The 18,892-nt window shown below is 39.1% G+C and overlaps 1 protein-coding gene across 2 annotated transcripts in view; it reads right to left on the reverse strand.

Moving 5' to 3' along the window:
* NFKB1 (nuclear factor kappa B subunit 1) overlaps nt 1-15,850 on the reverse strand; it is a 109,805-nt gene extending 93,955 nt beyond the window's left edge. The window contains exon 1 of one of the 2 annotated variants that reach the window (XM_028091231.2): nt 15,479-15,850. The gene's annotated coding sequence lies outside the window, so the exon portion shown is untranslated. The remainder of the gene's footprint in view (nt 1-15,478) is intronic. The other variant, XM_028091232.2, reaches the window with a different exon arrangement.
* Nucleotides 15,851-18,892: the final 3,042 nt, after the last annotated feature.

Raw genomic sequence — 18,892 nt, forward strand, 5'->3', positions numbered from 1 at the left:
GACCAAATGTTCTTTGCAACCCCACCCAACAAAAGATAAAATCTCTTTCTCCTCCATCCCTTGAATCTTGGCAGGCCTGTAACTGCTCTGACCAACAGAATGAGACAGAAGTGTGAGTTTAAAACACCAGTTTCAAGAGGCCTTGCAACAGCCATTCTTGCTCTCTTGGAACATTGCTGCCATGTGAACAAGCCTGAGCTAGCTCACTGGAGAATGAGAGATCGTGTGGAGCAGAGAGGTCCTACTGGACGCCCCCCTAAACCAGACAGCATCAGATGAGCAACCACAAGACTTCAGAAATCAGCAGAGCCAGCCCGGACCAGATGACCTACTAGAGAGATCACCAAATTGAGGGCAATAACAAATGTTTGTGTTTTAATAAGCTTTGTGGTACTTTTTTACACAGCGAAAGCTAACTAATGCAATAGTTAGGAAGACAGAGAGGCAAAAGGAACGCAACATGGTAAGGGTCACGGGAAGTGGAGGGTGTGTAGGGCATGGGTTATTTATCTTGGTAATTTAGTAGTTACATTTTCTTTGTTAGGGTCCTATTCAGAACCCACTCCCCAGCCCCCACCCTTTGTACTCATTTTTACTGTGTTTGCTTATTCAGTTCCTAATAAAACAAATGAAACAAGTACATTAGTCAAAAATAATGTAATGTAAACAGAAATAAAATTATTACTGAAAAGCCTTCAAAATGTAAGTATTAATACAGTGTTATTAGCTTTAAGCACTGATACCATTAAAAACAATTTATAAAGCTTTTAAATACTTTCAACTCTCTAATATCTAAAATCAAATTAATCATTCCTGCTGCAATGGCTCTGTTCTTGACTTCCCAATTTCTGCCAATATATCATTGTCTCAGGTACTCAGGGTCAAAAATTCAGTCACCTTTTTCTCCTTTCCCTCTCCTTATTTCACACATATTCAGTCAATAACCAATTTCTGCTGATTTCTTCCTTATATTATTTCTTGTATCTTCCCCCCCCAACTTTCCATTCCCACTGTTGTACCCTAGTTGAACTTTCACTGCCTCACTGCTGAATGACAGTAGTAGCCTCCCTACTGTTCTCCCTTATAAGGTCAAAAGCCCTCAACCACTCAGATTATATTATTACATTAAATCATATTATAAACATCATCTATTACTATGTCCTAACCAAAACCCTTTATTACAGACAGACTGATCATGTAAAAATGCCTTGCTCATTTCCATCTTGTGTTTTGTTCATGGTAGCCTTGCATCCTGAAATGCCATCTTTCTTACTTACATATTACCTACTCCTCAAGCCTCTACTCAAATCTGACCTCTGCCCAGAAACCCTGTACTTCCTCTAAAACCTACAGCTATGCAGTCCACACAAAGGCTATAACCCTTAGGTGTACTGGTGATTTTACACTTGACAACATACTGGTCTACTACAATTTAACTTTATATATTTACCATCTTCTTAAGTGGATAAAATGCCTAAAAAGTAGATATAAGAGCTTCGCTTCTTTGTATCACCAAATTAGTAAATACTAAGGACTTTTAAAAATTGTTATTATATTAATAGTAGGAAGCACTGCAATTTCAGATTTGTCAAAATGTGGACTCCTGGTTTCAGTCATGACAGGGTAATGATTATTGAACTTGCCCGACTCAACTGTAAAACTATACCAATAACTGAAACAATAATGGAAGTCACTGGACATGGAAACACTTGAGGTGAGCTCTAAATTCACTTTTTGACTGAGAGTATGTTCCAAACCATGACACAAGGAAGTAAGAGTCCAAACAGAGAACAGCAATCTCACTGGGCAGGGTATGAGAAGTGAGGAATTTACACAGACAAAAAGGCTCAGAAATCTATATAGGGGTCACTTCTGGTTAATGAATACATACTAAGCTGTACTAGTGCAGGACAAGTCTACTAGAAAAACGGCTGCCAGAAATCTAAGAGCTGAATGGAGATTCCAGAAGTTTTGGGAACCTATGAGAAACACTGAAATTCCAATCATCCAGGGTAGAGACATCACTCAACGATCTAAGCATTCAGCTATGACCCCAGAAAGACCACGCTATTGGAATAAGGGACATACCCTAGAATAAAGACTACTCTAAGCCCAACTTTATAAAACCAGGTGATTCACCAGTAAATTTATCGCGTATTACAACAAAACTGAACACTTTTTAAAGGAAGACAAAAATACATACTCTCTACAATGTAGTACTCACAATGTACAACAAAAAGGACAAAACATGCAAAGAAGTAGGAAAACATGACTCAAAAGAAAATAATGACACAGATTATGGAATTGGCAACCAATGACTTTAAAACTGTTAATAGCAATATGTCCAGGGGCGCCTGGGTGGCTCAGTCGTTAAGCGTCTGCCTTCGGCTCAGATCATGATCCCAGGGTCCTGGGATCAAGCCCCGCATCGGGCTCCCTGCTCAGAGGGAAGCCTGCTTCTCCCTCTCCCTCTCCCCCTGCTTTTGTTCCCTCTCTCGCTGTGTCTCTCTCTGTCAAATAAATAAATAAAATCTTTAAAAAAAATAGCAATATGTCCAAGAATATAAAGGAAAAGATGAACATAATAAGTGGATAGGGAATCTTGGAAGAGAAATAGAAATAAAAAAGAAAAAGAACCAATGGAAAATTCTAAATCAAAATGGGATTTTATTAGGTGACCTGATCAGCATATTGAACACTAGAAGGAAGAATCAATAAACTTGAATATTAGTCAATAAAATCTATCTAAACTGAAGCACAGAGAAAAAAGGCAGGAAGAAATTAAGACACCTTTAATGACCTATGAGATGATAATCAGGTGGTCTTAAACATATGTGTCATTTAGAGCCCTAGAAAGAGAGAGAAGAAAAAATATTTGAAGAAATAATGGCCAAGAATTTTCCAAATTTGGTTTAAAAAAAAAATCAACCCATAGATCCAAGAATCTCAAAGATCCCCATGTTGGATAAAGACAAAACCATGCATAGTCACATCACAACCAAATTGATAAAAACTAATGCTAAAGAAAACAATCCTAAAAACATCCAAGGACAAGGGGTGATAATGGTAAGTATGATGGCTGACTTATCAGAAACAATGATGAAAATTGTGAAAGAAAAAAAGATTAGCGTACAGTTCTCTACTCAGCAAAAATAACCTTTAAAAATTAAGGTGAAACTGACATTTTTCAAATAAACAAGAGCTGGGAGAATTCATCCGCAGCCTGTTAAAGAAAGTTCTTCATGCTGAAGGGAAATGATACTGGATAGAAATTTGGATCTACATGAAAGAATGAAAAATGCCAAAGATGATGAAAATGTGGGTAAATATAAGACTTTTCTCTCATGTGCAATTAAAAAAATATGATATACTTTGGGGTTTATAACATATGCAGAAGTAAAATGTGTAACAAAAATAGCACAGAGGAAGGTTAAAGGACAAGTAGAAGTATACCACTGTCAAGTTCTTATATATGAAATGTTACAGATTAACCTGTGGTAGACTCAAGGATGCATATTGTAATCCCTAAAGTAAACAGTTTAAAATACAGGCAATGAAGAAGATGAAATGGAATTTAAAAAATAAACTTATTCAAAAGATGGCAGGAAGGGAGGGAAACAATAAACAAAGAACAGATGGCACAAGTAGATAATAATTACCAAGACGGTACCTTAAGCCCAACCATAACAATAATTATATTCAATGGCAATAGACTAAACAGACCAAAAGAAGGTAGAGATGGTCAACGTGGACAAAAAAAGCAAGACCCAAATATATGCTTTTCATAGAAATTATTAAAAATTAAATATTAAAGACTCAAGTAGTTTAAAAGTATCAGGATAGAAAGTTATGACAGATATACCATGGAAATACTAACTACACAAAAGCATGTTATACTAAAGTATCAGATACAGTAGACTTCAAGAGAAGAAATATTACCAGGGGCAAAGAGAAATATTTCTTAAGAATAAAAGGGTCAATTCATCACAGAGAAATAATGATCTTAACGTGTATGCACATATTAACAGAGCTTCAAAATACAAGAAGCAAAAGTGGCAGAACTAAAGGAAGAAATGGAAATATCTACAATTATAGTTAACATTTTTAACACTCTTCTCTCAGTAATTGATGAAAGCAAATCAACAGAACATCAGTAAAGATATAGAAAATGTAGGAACAACATCATTAATAAAACTAAGTGCATGTATAGAACACTCCAATAACTGTGGAAGACACAAGTGCATGTGGAACATTCACCAAGACAGACTGTAGGCTGGACCATAAAACAAGCCTCAATAAATCTCAAAGAAGTGAAAGCATACAGATATGTTATCTAAACACAGTAAAATTAAATTCAAAACCAGTAACAGAAAGATACCTAGAAAATCCTCAAATACATTTTGATCAAGATGTTAAACTGGGAGGGGAGAGAAGTACCTCTTAGAATCAATAAAACATAGTAAATATAACTTCTTTTCCCTGTGTGAGAGAAGCATATAAATTCTTACTGTATCATGTCCACTGTACCCATGGAGGACAGAGATTTTCTGAGAAAGATCAGAATGCATTCTAATATGTTCCGTAAGTATCAATCTTTGCCTATGCTTGTTTTCTTAATCATAAATGACTGAAATTTATAGGGTCAAAAAGATGTTCTGGACATTTTCTAATCATAATTAAGGGTGATATATATTAAATGGCAGATTCCATTCTAAGTAAAATTTATTTTTGTTTATAGTAGGATGAAAATGATGAATCTAAATTTGTATAGCTAGAGAAGTTCTCTAAAGATTACAGTAAATTAGATAAAACCTTACATGTTATAACTGAATTCACTCATGAGATATTGTTGTCTTCCATTTCCACACAAAAACCAATTCAATACATTTACTCAAAGTTTGAGGTCTTTCATTCAGGTGGCATAAGAAAGGGATTTGATTTACTACAGGTTTCTTCTCTAAAAATAAGAGTATGATGGTGGGGGTAGCGGGTGAAGGATGAATAGGTGGAACACAGAGGACTTTTAGGGCAGTGAAAATACTCTTGTATGATATCATAATGATGGATACATATCCTTGTATATTTGTCCAAACCCAAAGAATGCACAACACCAAGAAGGAACCATACACAAAACTATGGGCTTTGGGTGCTTACAATGTGTCAATGTAGGTTCATCAACTGTAATGAATGTACCACTCTGATGAAAGATGCTGATAATGGGGAGACTATGCATATACAGGGGCAGGGGTGTATGGGAAATCGCTGTACCTTATCCTCAATTTTGTTGTGAACCTTAAACTGCTGTAAAAAAAATTAAGACTTAATTAAAAAAATGTAGTACAACCAACTTTTAATTTCATGTCTGGCCTTTGTCTTGAGCACCATTTTGGAGTATTTGTATTGTCAGACTGAAGAGGAAGTAGACCTCACGAATTATGAATTAGAGATTAATATTATTTTGATCAGATATAGAGAAAACAATCAAGTTCTCTTAAATTTGAGTATGACTTCAGTTGGATTTTCATTTTTATTTATCCTCACATATCTATAATAAAGTATATCCTTTAAGTTTTAAATGAAAAGAATTAATCATGTGAACCAGCAATACTTGCTTGGTTCCATGGATATGGTGACAATCGCTCTGGAGGGAGAAAAGGTTTCCTTGAAGAAATAAGAACAACAGTGACCTTCCAATTACACAAACACACAAATGATGATTTGCAAGCATCAAAACCAGGCCTTATACAGGGAACTTTCAGTCCTTAAATCTAGTTATGAAGCCATTTCCACATTGACCACTCACATAAATCCTTTAATTTATGCAAATGTCAGTCTATAAAGGAGGAAAAAACTACATTCTCTTCGGGTCTGATAAGGTCTGATTTGAGTACTTCTTTCTCCCATATCTCTTTGTCAGTGACCTTGACTGCTGGGCAATAAACAAAATATTTACTCAAACTCGTAAATGACAAATTAATATGAAAATGTGATTTGTTTTTTATTTTTACAAATTATATTTTGTTTAGTGATTAAAGTCTCAAATGAACTCATCTTAGGGCTTTTAATCATAGCACAGTTCTTACTTGTGTGAAGCTCATTTTTAGCACCTTGGAGTAATGAATTCATTCAGTCAATTCTCAATTGTATGTGGATGAATTTATATGTGGACTCATGGAATCAACACGCATATAATCCAAAAGTCATTAGTGAAAACTTTTATTTTTTTTTTAAGATTTTATTTATTTATTTGACAGAGAAAGAGAGAAAGCGTGAGCACAAGCAGGGGGAGCACGACAGGGAGAAGCAGGCTTCTCACGCAGGGCTCAATCCCAGGACCCTGAGATCATGACCTGAGCCTGAGGCAGATGCCCAACCGACTGAGCCACCCAGGTGCTCCATTAGTGAAACTTTTTAAATGAGAGTGAAGGGTAGGTGTCCTGACTATGAAGGGGCAGAAATAGGGCTTTTGGGGTGCTGGTGATGTTCTTTCTAGAGCACCACCTAAGTTAAGTGTATTCACTTTGAGGTAAGTCATTAAAGCTGTACTCTTATGATTAATGCAATCTTTTAGTTATGTGATTCTTCAATTTTTAAAAGGCTAATGTAAAGAGAAAATTTTTAAAAACTGAAAACATTACATGATCTAATAAGCTCCATGAAATCATGGATTTCTCTCTTGTTCAGTATTTTCCCAGTTCCTAGAACCTGGCACATGGAAAGGACCCAATGTATATTCAAATGAATTAATGGTTAAAAAAGATATCTTACTATGCAAAGGTAGAAGAGCTTCTACAAAAAAGCAAAGATTCCTCTACCCCACCTCTCCTCATCTCCAATCCTGCTTTTCAGAGTGACTGACTTTTTAACACTCTTAACTTTCTCTTTTTGGTTTTCCTGGGGGTTCTTTTCATATCTCCAAATACTATGTTTATATCTTTTTTCTTAATTTGTCGATTTTAGACATTATGTTCTTGTTCTGACACATGAGGATTGAGCTTACATTACTACCACTTCCCTTTTTTCCTCCTCCAACTGTAATTATAATTAAGGAGAACCTGAACCCAGTTAGAGTTAAAATATTGTATTTTATATTCAATTTCTGTATCAAGTGTGTCTTCAATTTCTTTGGAGAAATATGAATGTAAATATATAGTAGAGATTAATAACAAAAAGATGCAACCCCAGAAACACCTGATGTCAGAAAGAAACTAGACTAAGACCATAAATGATAACTCACAATCCAAAAATGAACAGTTCCTCATATTATCAAAATGACAGTCAAGAATTGTCTTTGTACCTTCTCACACGCATTTTCCTTAAGGTGACCTTGCTCAATAGAGCAAGAAAATCTGAAGTCTTCCAAATAATACTATTATATCAAAGAAACAAAGAATTTTAGAAGTAGATGGTCATTTAGTCTAACCCTCTCATTTTTATACACAGAGAAAATGAAACCCAGAGAAGTTAATTTGCCCAGAGCCACACAGTTTAATCAATAGCTACCTCATCAATACCTGCTGACATTCTGTCTAGTTATTTACTTACTCATTTAGCAAACCTACCAGGTGCTACGCAAAGAAAAAGTCAAGATAAAATCCTCACCCTCAACATATTTTCTGTCTAGAAAACCTAAGAAGTCAAGAGAACATGGATTGCAGGCACCTAACTTCATGGAGAGGTCAGGGAGAATGGATAGAGGAGAGCAAGAGAGAAATGACGCCGGACCATCCCTGAAGGTTGAGTAGTTGGCGAGGAAGGGAAGGACACTCCTCACACAGGGAGTGAGTATACAGAGGCATTCAAAGGGAGAACACACAGAAGGTAAAGAACTGAAAACTGATGTGGATGATTTGAGAAATAGGGGTGGGGGAGGAGCAAGGGTGGGAGGTGAGCTGTGCAGGAATGAGCCTGTGAAGACAACAGAGACTCATTTCAGAAATATAAAGTTTGTGACATGATCAGACTTGCGCTTTGGAAAGCTGACCTTTATGTTGGAATGAATGACAGAACTGAAGGAGATAATGAATCAGGAGACTGCAAAAATGAAAGCTAGAAGTTCAAGGAGGAAGGGATGTTCTGGAGGCGAGGAGGAGGCTGAATTAATAGAACCTGGGGACTGGAGGAGATAAATGAGAATGCATGAAGAATGGGATCCTAAATTTCTGGCACGGGGAACCTACCAAATGGATCACAGTGGGCTGACACCAGCATGCCTTAATGTGCGTGGGGGGTGGGGGAGGGACTGCAATGTGGTGAATGAGGATGACCATAAATTTGGTACCGGCATACTGATGGGGATATCTATGTGAAGATACTTAAGTGGCTCCACAATAAAATTACTGTTTTTTTGTGGCTTGCCTTGAATGACTGGATTCTTCCAGTTTAACAAATCCTTAGTAAATATAGCACAACTGCCCCCCCCCCCCCGCCAATCATCCATTTATTTCAATACAGGATTGAACTACCTTTGTAAACAACTTGGACTGATTCCTATTTGGCTATTACAGTACACTTTCTAAGAGAAATGGGATACTTTCTCTGACCATCATAAAAAAGAACTTGAGGGTAACTGACTGCTAAGGCAATGTTTTAAAAAAGTCAGGGGAACCTGGGTGTTCAGTCGGTTAAGTGTCTGCCTTCGGCTCAGGTCATGATCCCAGGACCCTGGGATCCAGCCCCGCCTTGGGCTCCCTGCTCAGTCTGCTTCTCCTTCTCCCTCTCCCCCTGCTTGTGTTCTCTCCCTCTCAAAGAAATAAAATCTTAAAATAAAATAAAATAGTCAGGAAATATTAAAATGTTCTAAGGTGTACTTGTTAAATTTAGTTAAATGCCTAAAATGGGAAATTAGGTAATGACATGGAGAGAAACCATCAAGATATTTTATCAAATGAATGCTATGTTATGGCATGAGAGCAAGGAAATACATTTAATTGTCAAATACCATGCTTTTGATTTTAATTTCCCAGGTGTACTGAGGTTTGCTTAATCACAAGTGACTTCTAAAATGTTTTCAGAATGAGGAGGCAATAGCCATTGTTTGCAATTAATCAAAAATAGGATAATCCACAGTGAAATGCCTATAAAAAAAGTTCTTTTCAATCTCTCTCTTTTCATCATGACTCTCCCCTTCTCATCCATGATACACAGAACTTATCCTTTTCTCTGGAATTCTGATTCACTTTCTAGATTATTTTTCTTGTTCATATTCAAGTCAGTAAGAAAGTTCAAGATCTAATTTTATAGAACCCTCAAAATATAGTCATTCTCTCCATTCCTAAAATTCTTGCCTCGGAAGGCCTATTTTCTAAGACAATCAAGTAATTTATTCTCACTATTTGAATGAATTGCAGGCGTGGGCACAGAACCAATAAACAGGTAGACTGATTAGGGAGTCTGTCATCACTTTTAATTATTATTCTTTCATGCTTGATATATGTTAGAATTGATTTCTGGAGATAAAAACTGACTTCTGGAGGGAGCGGTATGTCCTGACATTGAAATAGAGCATAATATGTTCAGTCTGAATCACATGATAAACAATAACAACAAACAATTTTTTTTAAATGACTGCTATTTTGACCAAATTCATTCTAGCAATCAGATTTTTTTAATATTAAATGCTTTCTATAGAGGTATGCTTAACTTTATGCAGGCTTTGTATTTTTTTAGTTCAAGTTAAAGAAAAAATCTCACCAACAAATACTCATGTATCAAAAGCCTTAAAACTAAGAAAAATCCATAGCTTTATTTTCCACTATTAAATGTATGAGCTGGCCATAGATTTTTGACAAATACAGTAAAAAAAAAAAAGGCCAACATTATAGTTTTGTGTTTTTGTTTATGTTTATGTTTTTGTTATGTTTCTCTTTATCAGCTGTAGACTGAGCTGATTATGTAACGGAACACAGCGGAATTTATCCTTCTCTGAAACTTCTCGTAGGGAAGCTACCAAAGTACTTGGATTATATTTTATTATTTTAACTAGCAAACACTGCTGTGAGTACTTTTCAACAATGACAGCTTTATAGTGTACTTGTTATATAAGTACACAGGTAGTTTCTTCCACAGTTTATTGGCAACCATAAAAATGATTACACATAGAAATCTTTGTAAACAATTCTTTAAATTTCATTTTTAAAACCTGAATGTATGTAAGTGATTCGAAGAGAGGTCCGTGTCAGCACCAGAATTAAGTGGGCAGCAGAGCAGGGGGGACAGAAATCAGCAATTTCCAATAACATGGTTCTGACTCTCCCTGGGGTCAGGACACCAGGCCTGGACTGCTGGCATTGTGCTCTTTTCTAGTCTGGATGGCAGACTTCATAAATCGTGTCCACAGAGAACACACGGTTAGCTTTAGCGTTTCAAGGACAGTTTTCCAAAAATGCTACAAGTGAAAAATAATCAACAACACCCCGATGTGAGGAGGTCCTGGGTATTGCAAAATCACTAAAGTGTGAAAGTGGAAAATACAGTATACCTTACTAACTGCCTGCTTGTTCCTGAGGTTTTCCAGCTAATAACTTTTCCCCCTTCGTTTTTTATAGGTTTAGGTAAGTATTTAATTCTGGATGGCTTAACATATTTTGGTTTTACTTTTTAATTGATTAATTTAGATAGGCTTTAACAATCTTTGGATTACAAAGCAGTGTCTGTAGCACTGTTTCCTTTTTTGGAGATACTACTATTGAAATTACAGTTTCAATGGAGCTCAGGGAAATTCTAGAGTAGCCAAAAAGTTACACTTTTTCACTTGCATAAGCACCTATTATCATTTCAATTACTTTATTACCTGGCTTCGTAAGTGCCTCTAAAACTTGGAAACTAAAAGCCTTTTTTATTTCCAGTTCATAAACTCATCTTTCAGAATGAAATGCTTTCCTTTTGAAAGGCATTGGGTACTTTTTAAGAAATTCCTTGTTCTAGTAAACTTTGTGTGCTCTTTAGATAAGAATATAATATCTAGGAAGCAAGAACTAGTTTTTGGTTTCTTTCTTCCCAGAAGGCAAAATAGTGTAATTTTTGTTCCTTGTAGAAAACAGCTGCCCTAATTTTGAACAAACAAAACAAAACTTATGCCATTCCTTCACTCAAAAAATAGTTATTGATGACCTACTAGTACCAACAAGCGCAATGCTGAATGTTAGATACGCCTTTGTCAGTATAAATTAGAGATGATCTCTTTTCAGCCAGAACTATAGGATTTTGATTCTTTCAGATAGCTCTTTTCCTCTCCTTTCTATTATTTTTTTTTTAAGATTTTATTTATTCATTTGAGACAGAGAGATACAGAGGGAGAGCGAGAGCATGAGCAGGGGAGAGGCAGAGGGCGAGGGAGAAGCAGGCTCCCCGCCAAGCCAGGAGCCAGATGTGGGGCTCGATCCCAGGACCCTGGGATCATGACCTGATGCTCAACCATCTGAGCCACTCAGGCGCCCCTCCTTTCTATTATTTCTTAAAATAATTAGGTTCTTAAAGAATAAGCCATATAGAATCTTTATATTCTTTAAAGCTCCATCAGTCAGAATCTTTTTTTCACATTTAAGGAAATTGAGTCTATAGTTTAAATTTATTAATATCTATTGAAAGTATGGGTCAGAATAAAAGGTGGTTATAATATTTTGGCCTAATGGTGAAATATAAATAAAAAGTAATAAGCCAATTTGTAATGGGGAATTAAGCCTCCATTTCATTATTCTAATTTCAAAAATAGGCAACAAATCAAAGCAGATGAAACTTGTACTACTGATAATTAAATCTATTAGTTACTACAGGAAAATAAGGAGAGAATAATAATTAATTGATTTCTTTTTAAAATTTAAAATACAATATTTTTATGATTAATACTCTAAATGTTTTCATTCATAATCTACTCTTGAGGATTCTATGATCTTTAACAAATGACATCTTATACTACTTATATGTAAAACTGTTAGGCTTTAAATTATTTGTAGTGAGGCAATAAAATATTATTTCACAACTTATTTTCTAAACTATTAGTTGATTTTCAAGGGTAGGTCTATCAACCTCACCCAAAATATTAAAAGACAGCACATTAATTTGCACCCAGGAATACCCTCTTTAATACAGCAGAGACCAAAGGTACAAAGCAAGTTTATCATCATGAAAAGAATGCTATTTTTTTCAATAGTGAGGCACTAGGTACTCATTAATGAAATATTACAAAGATAAGAGTCTTAGTTACGCTACTCTACTACCTTTACCAAATTATGTGGTTTCAAATATTAATCTTCATTGTTAAAAAAAAAAAAAGTCAAGGAGCCAAACTAACTTGTAGGACTGTGACACAAGTCCAAACACTCCTTCCTAAGGCTGAATGCCTCTAGTTCTTGAAAATCCTCAAGGTCTCCTCAGTGACAGGGTCAACTCATAGGGGTATATATGCTTCTGATGATTTACCTGCTCACCTCTAAGAACATTACAGGGGAGTTCAGGATTTGTGGAAGGTGCAAGAGTGCAAATGAGAATTCCCAGAAAGCAGCACAAATTGCTTCAGTGTGGTTTACTGGTCACCAAGAAGCAGTTGTCAATTAACTCTAATCAGACATAAATGTAGATGTAAGAGTAGAACATTTAAAAGTGTCCTAAGACACTAAAATTCTTTTCTTCCTTCTCTTCCTTCTTCTGTTCTTACAATATGTAACGATCTTGCCACCTTAGATGATTCATACTATAAACAGAAAACCAATAAAACAATCGCCCTGCTAATTTGCATAGCCACTGATTCTTATGCATCCATTCCTGCTAATGTGATTCCTGTTCAATCTGTAGACTGGAGGAGCATAATCTGAGTATTTACTCTATTGGTTAAACTATTCTGCATTTCCAGACACACTTTCTATTCCAGCCATCTCTATGCGCAGAAGAACACATCTTCTAAGAAATTCTGAAGAAAAAGATGATATTTTCACTACTTTATCAAAAATCCACATGGAAACTCACATTTTTTTTACTTATTATTTTAAAATGTCAATACTGTTCTTACTTCTCCCAAGTTCAAACTAATTGAAGATTATGAAGTAACCACTTCCCCCCAGAAGCCAGAACTTTCACCTCTTCTGAACAGGGGAATACCTCTCATAAATTAGGTAAAAAAGAAAAAAAAAAAGATCTTGCTGATTGAATGATAGTCCAAGATTCCTGCAGCCGCCAGGTCTTTATCTAGCCCTTCTATCTATCACAATGAGCAATCCGGGAAAGTGAAGGTAGTAACTTACTTCAATTATCTGGAAGTCTGAAAGTAGTAGTAAAAACCAGCCTTAAATATTAGTTTCTTAAACTAGCTTCAGTTTGTTCCAAGGAACATGACAAGAGAAATAGGAGGAAAATGATCACTAAATCTAACATTCTAGCTATTTCAGACTAAGCTTTTTACCAAAGGCAACTCAGTCATCACAGATGAACTTAAGAGGTAGAAGTAAGAAGGAAGTGTGAAGATCAAAGTAGTGCTTACAAAGGGGAACAACTATTTTTGTATGTATACTCTAGTATTTACTAACTGGGTTTGAAAAACAGGGTGTTTATTCAGCCCATCTGAATGCCAGCTGCGGAACATAAGATCAAATTGAAATTTGCAAACAAAGATAATAGATTTTCAAGCCCTAACTGCCAAACCCACCAACACCTAATTGGATTATAATATTTCCTTTAAAAAGTCTTTCAAACAGGTTAGAAGTGATTTACTATTCACAGCAAGCAGTATTTCAGTGCCAGCATTAAATCTACACATAATGAGCCTTTCTTTGTGTTCACATTTGTCCAGTAGGCTGTGGCCCAGGAAGACATTTTATCTAAACAAGCTCCAGAGGGCATTGGGGAGTTGCAGGTATATCAATATGGATGAATAATTTCAGGAGATTTCATGTTTCCATTTATGATATATGTTCAACTCCCCTTAGCAACTTAATTACATGATAAACGTAAAATGCTACAGGAAACAAATCTTTATATTTCCTGTCTTCCCAAGCTCATAAGCTCAAAAAATACTTTGCTTTAAATTATGTATATTTCTTTAGTGCACCAAACAGTAAAAGGATTCATCTCTAGAAAGCACAATATTAAAATGAGGAAAAAAACATACTTCAGCTAAGAACTTTATTCTAATTAAGAGTCCATTTTAGTTTTAACAAACACCATGCAATTTAAACTATTCAAGAATATTCTACCGAGATGTTTTGCTAGAAAAATAAGCACCGGACATCTTGATCCCAAGCTTCAGTGTTTACCAAAGATCACCAGTTTACAGAACATTTGTATGCCAGAGTTATTAAATGTTTTAGTAAAACTCTAGTCATGTTCTCAGATTATGGGCTTTATAACAAAATCTTTAAGTTAAATATAGTTATTTAATAAGCTGCAATGCTGAAAAACCCTACTTAACGAAGTCCATGAAAAGGTCTTAAATCTTGATAATCAAGTACTATATCATCAAGTCCCATTTAGGTTTCAGTATAGGCCAATAAATCAGGGCAAACATCTCCACTGTTATCTATTTTTAAAGACCATAAGAAAACTTGTATTTAGGATAGGCTTTGTTTATATCATTATTTTTGTTTTAGAGGTCATGCATGATACACGGTGCTGTTGTCCAAGTGCTTTACATAATCAGTGTCTAAAAAGTGCTCTAAGTAGGTAATTTCTTTTCTCAAATGCCAGGCCCTGTAGGGTTAGTACCAGGCCCTCCTTGATTTTTGAAAACAAAGATACGGATCCTATAGTAGGTGAATACATTACATCCTGGTTGGTCGGTGTGTGTGTGTGTGTGTGTGTGTGTGTGTGTGTGTGTGTGTGTGTGTGTGTGTGTGTGTGTGTGTGTGTGTGAGAGAGAGAGAGAGAGAGAGAGAGAGAGAAGTGTTCTTTTTGAAGTAGGAGATGAAGGAATGGGAGAGAGTGAGAGAGAAGTGTTCTTTTTGAAGTAGGAGATGAAGGAATGAGGCTGTTCTACTCAATTTGGGGGAGCTGGGGAGGGCTTTCCCAGTCAAGAGGACTGACATACACTTCTGCTTTCATTTCATGGAACGCCCTTAGGTGAAATCTGGTTCAGCACTGCACCAACCACCTTCCCCTCTCCGAAGCTCACCTCAACCCTCAAGCCACCCGCTAGGAGGGGCTGGGGGTGGGGGTGAACATTAAAAAAAAAAAAAAAAGTTTGCGAGAGTTCCCCCCACAGGTCCCGGTTCCCGCCTGGCATTGGGACGCGAGGAGAAAGGACGGCCCGGGCAGCAGCGGCCCTCTGGCCAACAAGCCCCTGCGAAGTCCAGATGTGCCTTTTGCCCCTCTCTCCAAGCCCATGTGCCTCTCAACTACTGTCAACTTGGTCCTCCGTCCGGTCTAGCCCAGCGGTTAGCGCAGGAATGAGGAAGTCCGAACAGGGCTAGAGGGGGTGCGGGGCGGGTAGGTGGCGGGACTCGGGCCACACGTCCCCGGCGTGGCCCCCACTGGCCCGAGTTCGGCTTACCGTGGTGGCGAGTCCGCGCTCGGCCTCCCTGCGCCTGTGGGCTCCCCTCCCGGGCGGCGCGGGCCTGCGGGCCGTTGAAGGAAAAAGCAGCGGCCGGCCGGAGCCGGAGCGGGTCCGGTGCGGGTCGGGTCGGGTCCGGGCGAGCGGGCGCGCGGTCTCGCCGGGCCGGGCCAGTCAGCGCCGCGCCATGTCCGCAGCGCGGGCGGAGGGAAGCGCAGGGCGCGCGGTGGCCGGGCCGCGGCAGTGCCGCCTTCCCGGCCGCGGCGTCTCCGGCCTGGGCTGCGCTGGGCTCTCGGAGCGGGGCCGGCGGCGGGGCGCAGGCCGAGGGCGGCGACGGCGGCGGCGGCGGCGAGAGGCCCGATCGACGGGAAGGGCAGGGGAAGCTGTCAGCGCGTCGCCGGGCCGCTCCGGTGGCGAAACCTCCTCTTCCTGCCCCGGCTCGCTGGTGCACTTCTCTCTCTTTCTCTCTCGCTCACTCTCTCACTTCCTGGCTGGAAATTCCCACTGACGTCGAGAGAGAAGACAGACGGACACCCGCGCGCACGCAGCGGGGGCGGGAGGTGGGGTCGCCGCCGGGGGTGGGGGAAGCCCGCACTTTTGTGGGCGCCGTGCGCCCCCGGCCCGGCCTCGCCGCCCCGGCTCGGCTCCTGCCCCTAAGGGCCGCTGTGGGACGCAGGACTGGGGGCGCGCGTTCAGCGGCCGGGACGCCCGGGTGCCCTGCGGAGCTCCGGCTCCCCAGCGGGCGCTCCCAAAGCCTCAAGGGCAGGAGCGGACGGGGACGCCCCCCTGGAAGCGCCCGCGGGGCCGAATTGTCCCGGGAGGCAGGCGGCGCGGAGGCGACGGCTGCGCGGCCGTTGGAGTCTGGCGATCCAGAGCCCTAAGGACAGGCCCAAGCATCTGGAGGGGATGATGGGGCGGCCTGGAGCCAAGCATGCTGTGTATAAAAAGAAATCTCATCTATATATTCCTTTTAAGTTGTCTCGTTTACACAGATCTCTCCACAGATTAAATGGGATTGCTATATCATAACTGACTTCTGTCCAGTGGATTCTGAACATCTACTGGTTTTGGGTGAGGTCTTAAATCTCCTGGTTATGACAGTTATTCAGAACGTTCATCTGTAGGGTGTTGTCAGGCCTTTATGATAATTACCGTGGATAGAATTATAGTAATGGTGGTAGCAATAGTTTTTGGTTCCCAGCTGATAAAGAGAATACTGATCCAGCGGATGGGAGTTTTTTTCTTTCTTTCTGGAGAGAGCACTATTAGAACTGGCAGACAGGTCTCCCTGTGACCACCATTCTGTAGCTTATGGGCTTCTTTACGTGCCTGGCACCTTGCTAGGCAAAGGGCTGGGGATACCTTAGGATAGAATAGCTCCCAGAATAAGAAACCTTGAGCTGAAATAGATACTGTAAAGCTCATTATCTCACCACTGGGTTCCGTGACAACTGTGTAAATTTAACTTTAAAAACCCTAATAAGCACGCAATCACCACGCGGTGTTGCTATGGCATTTGATTGCGGTTGCAAGTTGGCCATTGTTTTCACGCCGGCTCCCAGCCCCCTTTCCTCCCTCCCTCCCCTCCCCGAGGCAATCACAGGGTTCTCAAAGGAGTGTTTGGCAGGGGTGTAGAGATCCATTTTGACTGGGTTTGGGGTGAGTCTCTGCAATGTCTTTGGAATCAAGCAACAGTCTACCATGAAGCGATTTCATTTAACTCCCAGAGGTTATTTGTACAACTGGAATCCAGGAAATTTTATAAAGATTAAAGACAATGACTTTTTAGAAACCCCATGTCGTTATTTATAAGACATTATTAGAGGGGCGCCTAGGTGGATCAGTCCGTAAGCGTCTGCCTTCAGCTCAGGTCATGATCCCAGCGTCCTGGGATTGAGCCCTGCATTGGTCTCCCTGCTCAGCGGGGAGTCTGCTTCTCCCTTTCTCTCTGCCCTGAGGCGCCCGCACGCAGCCTGCGCGCGCTCTCTCTCTCAAATAAATAAAATATTTTTAAAAATACTTCTATAAAAAAAGACATTATTAGAAATGTTTTCAATATTGTATTTTAGTAGATGAATATATAGTGTACGTAAAATTATTTTTGCCACTCATATGAGTATAAAGAGTGCAAACTTCCATGAAACGAAAAAGTATTAGGGAAGTAGTTTTCTTTACTGGGCAGATGTGAACATTCGCAGAGTGAATGTGGGGTGTGGGGTGTGGGGAAGTGGGGGTGGGGTAGCCCATTGATGAAAGAATGGAGAGATAGGATTGTTAGAAGAGTAGAGCCATCATGACATATTTTGGGAACAAAAAATAAAGAGTATTATTTAGTAAAATGGATTAAATCAAATTTCAAATTCAAAATTTTCCCACAGAATAAACTTAAAATTGAGGATGGGGTGTTAAGCAGATAAATTAGCTTCCTGAGGCTGCCGTAACAATTACCAAAACTAGGTGGTTTAAAATAACGGAAAGTTATTCTCTCACAGTTCTAGAGGCCAGAAGTCAGAGATCAAGTTATTGGCATGCTCCCTTTGAAGGCTCTAGAGAAGAATCTTTCTTTGCCTCTTCCTAGCTTCCGGGAGCTCCCACAATCCTTAGTATTCCTTGGCTTTTAGCTGCATCACTCACATATCTGCCTCTGTCTTCACATGGCCTTCTTCTCTGTGTCTCCTCTGTATCTTTTCATCCACATCTCCCTCTCCTTTCTCTTATTAAGACACTAGTCATTGAATTTAGAGCCCATCCCAATCCAATATGACTTCATCTTAACCTGATTACATCTGTAAAGACCCTATTTCCAAATAAGGTCATGTTCATAAGGACCTGGGGTTTAGGACTTCAACATTATCTTTTAGGGAATGCAATTCAGTGCGTTACAGTAAGCAAAACTGTAATAGTTGCCCACCTGCTCTTTTTGGTTCACCAGTTAATTTTCATGTATTCCTGCTTTGTTTCCTAACACTTTTTCTATACCCTGTACATACCTGCTTTAAGGAATGTTTCTTATGAATTCATCTACCCTAACGTGTCAAAGGGCATTTGTCATTATCAGGCTACAAAGGAAAAAATGCCCAGATGTGGAATTTCACACATCAAGACTATGGAAAGGACAAGTTGTGTGGTGTTTGTCACCAGTCTGTGAAATCACATAAATTTCCCTTCTCCTGAAGCTGGGTTTTGGAAATGTTGGTGTCCAGAGAAATTTTTTCTTTAAATATATATATTTTTAAAGATTGTATTTATTTGTCAGAGAGAGAGAGAGCATAAGCATGGGGAGAAGCAGACAGAGGGAGAAGCAGGCTCCCCACTGAGCAAGGAGCCCCACATCCCGTATCATTTTTTTTTTAAGATTTTATTTATTCATTTGAGACAAAGAGATACAGAGAGAGAGAGACAGCATGAGCAGGG

This window comes from Eumetopias jubatus, unplaced genomic scaffold (genome assembly GCF_037043125.1).
Source record: "Eumetopias jubatus isolate StellerSeaLion01/CBP00866 unplaced genomic scaffold, mEumJub1_p1.0 scaffold_2, whole genome shotgun sequence".
Taxonomy (NCBI): domain Eukaryota; kingdom Metazoa; phylum Chordata; class Mammalia; order Carnivora; family Otariidae; genus Eumetopias; species Eumetopias jubatus.